Genomic DNA, 3,570 nt, shown 5'->3' with positions numbered 1-3,570 from the left:
CTACTTTGAAAAGCGGCAATATAAAAATGGCACCTTCTTATTCAACAGTAGAGTTGGTTGGGAATTTTTTGACAAATTGTTTTTGTCAAAAGATACTGATTCGTCTTTCCAAACCAAAACTTTGAGAAACAACTTCCTGACTTGAAAAAAGGTCAAGACAACAGTTTCAAATTGTCAAAATGTTTTGTTTTGACAATGTCAGTTTTCCAGTTTGAAACAACTTTTTTGTTTCAAAATTTAAGCTAACTAGATTGTAAAAAGATTAAAGAAAGGTCAATGATGAAATCAAATGTTTCATAATTACCAATACAAAACGTTTCAATTGGCCTGAAATGCACAAAAATTCAGTTTTTTTGGTTTGTAAATATTTTCAAGATTTTTACTTTTCATCCCAATTTAAGAGGGGAAAAACTTTCGGATCTTCAAATATATTCACAGAATGGGAAAACTGTTTCCCACCCAGCTTTATTCAACAGGGCTGTTGTCTCTGTGTATTTAGAGTCAGAGCTCCAGGTAACAGAACTACATAATGTTACTTCTGTAAAACGATGGCAGCTAAGGGAGTGAACGCAATTCTATTCCTTCATGTGCAACAATGGAGTTGTTCCCTAGAGTATGTCTACACTGCAATTAAACATCCGCAGCTAGCCCGTATCAGTTGACTCTGGACTGCAGGGCTTGGGCTGCGGGATGGTCGAGCTCAGGCTGGAGCCCAGGCTCTGGGGCTCTCAGGATGTGAATGTTTACACCGCAATATTACAGCCCCGCAGCCCGATCCCTGCAAGCCTGAGTCAGCTGACCTGGGCTAGCCATGGATTTTAATTGCAGTGTAGACATACCTTAAGTTCCAATTAGTTAAGCCTGTGCAACCTCTTTAAACTGGCAGAACTTCCCAACCACTAACCAGAGTGAAATCCTTCCTGTTACTTTATTCCAATCCACAGGTTCTCCAGCCATCTCATTCTATGGCCCATTCTGTATGAGAAGTCTTCAGATCCTCAAGGGTATTTAGACACCTAACTTGGCACCTACATTCCTGCTACTTGTTCCATTGAGGACAAGATCCTCAGGAGGTGCCCTGTGGAATCAAGCATAGCTTGATGTGAGGTTGCAAAGATAGCTATAAAGAATTCGGCACAAAAATAAGTTTCATCATACATTTAGGCACATCAGGTTTGATCTGTTGTGATCAGCAACCTTTCCATGGGAACAATCTAGAAAAGAGAATGGTAGAGGTTGGGTCTTTCTACAAATCTTTCCACAATATTCTTGTTTAGTTAAATGACTTTCCACAGCTGCTTATATGTCCTGCCTGGTAATCTAAGAAGCCACTTCCTGTTATTAATCGTCTCTCTCTTTACAATAAGGTGAATAAAAAGACTAATTTCTTCCTGAGCTTGGCCTCTCAACAGTCATTTTTTCCACCAGAATAAGGCCAAGTAAAAGGGGAAAATGGAATGCTGTTAAATACAAAGGTGGATGAAATGTTGAAGAGTTGAGGGCCACATTTGAAAAAGGGTTGGCAGAAGTGCAAATATAAACCAGAAAGATAGAGGAATGAGTGCAGATAGAGGGCACCTACGGGACAGTATGCAAGTGAAAACAGACCCGGATACATATTGACAAGAGAGGAATCCAATACAGAAATGCTTTATAGATTGAAGAAAATATCAGCATCTGTTCCAAATCAGAACAGAATTAACTGGCTGAAAACCACAAGTGGATCACATCAGCTAATGCCTATGTCAACGAGTGTTTTCCAAGATATATAATTTTTGTGGTTAGTTTCAAAGAGCCTTTTAAAATCCTTTATTCTGGGCAACAGAAGCCATTCGATACCCACAGAGGGAGTAAATTCTAATAGCATGCAGTACACTGAAGAGCCAGTGTGAAAAGGTGTTGTGAATACGCTATTTATAATGAAAGTTAGTTCTAACATTTGGTTCCTTATTAAACACAGTAAATTATAAGCAACTGAATTACAAGGCTATAATGTCATCAAGTGTGCACTCCTGGGACATCTGTCCATGACGACAGAATTATGGAAGTAAACTTGTGAATTAGGCTTTGGCTTTCAGTGTGATTACCACACTGTACATATGCTGTGTGCTTGAGCAGTTTTCGCTTACAATTAATTTTGTTCACCTACCCTTTGGTACAAAATTCTCTCTCATTGTTTGCTACAGAAAGTCTTGTCTGCTCACAGCCAATATCTTCTTGTTTCCTTCCTGTACTCAAAACAAACATACTTTTATCTACTTACACAGTGTCACTGGAAAATATACAAATTGAAAAATCTGATGAGAAATGCGGCTTGGATTTTAAATAGCTTCACATTATTTGTAGTACAATAGAGTCCACCTCATCTAGTAATTGTGAACGCATAGCATAAGATGACCATCCCTACCCCAAATAGCTGACCATCTCAACGCCGGGGGGGTGAGATTCTCTTCCACACCTCCAGGATGGGGAGCAGATTAGGTGCAGCCCAGAGGAAGAGGACAAAAGCAGCTTTAACCCATCTTTGTGTCATTCTAATTCTGGGCTGCTCCAAGGGCTCAAAAAGCCCTGGTGTAACTTAGGGCAGCTCTCTCTCATGTGCTGCAGCCATGGCCCCACTCCCTAGCACATCCCTCCCGCGCCCGAACAAGGTCCCAGTAAACTGTGTGTGTCAGTTCAGTCTCCGATTTGCATTGCTTCTAGCCCAGGTGTAGGGGGTATGTTCAGAAGGAAGGGAGCCTGGCCAGAGCGAAACTGTGCTCTGGTCATTCCTGGGTTGGTGGAGCATCTGCTTAAGGGCTGTTGGCAGCCAACACTAATTAGAGAAGTTCTGAGGCTGCTCTATGTTATGTCAGGGACCAAATCAGCCCCAATATCAGGGTGAAGCATGAAAACCACCTTTCATGACTCCCACTCCTGTGCTGAACGCAGCCTAGCCTAATCCAGGGACTGATGCCTGTACAAAGCTTTACTAATCAGTGGTATTAAGTAGCTCTTGTGATGAGAGAAATTCTCACAATTAATTGAGGTTAATCCTGAATGCTAAACACTGGTTAAAGTAAAAACCTGACAGAATCTCAGATTTTTGAGTTGCTTAATGTAGATACAATTACGTAACTGACTGCTACATTCCAGTACATCTAAATGTAATTGCTTCTAGTTGAAAAATTTGTAATGTAGCCAAGATCTTTTTTCAACAAAAAGACGTATACGGGAATATTATTTCCCTGTGAAAGAGAACTATGAGACTATTTGCTCATCAAAATCACAGAGCTCACTACTATAGGAAAGTGTCTGATTATCTTTACAAAGATCAGTAAAGAAATGTTTTCCCCAAGAAAATCCACCACCTTTCTGGATTATTTTTCATAAATGATGCTTTTTGTTGTTGTTTCTTCTAGATATATTTTCCTGAAATGAGATCTTATTCTGATGTTTAAATTAAAATACTGGTGTGGAAGCCCACAGTCACTTTCTTAAACTATGTGAGCATGGTGCAGGATTCAGGAAAAACAGCACAGCAGGCAAAACCTATATTGCTACTGCCACCTCCTAGTATTTGCTTCCCTT

The sequence above is a fragment of the Lepidochelys kempii genome, chromosome 7, assembly GCF_965140285.1.
Source record: "Lepidochelys kempii isolate rLepKem1 chromosome 7, rLepKem1.hap1, whole genome shotgun sequence".
In the NCBI taxonomy this organism is placed as follows: Eukaryota; Metazoa; Chordata; order Testudines; family Cheloniidae; genus Lepidochelys; species Lepidochelys kempii.
This window is presented reverse-complemented; position numbering follows the sequence as displayed.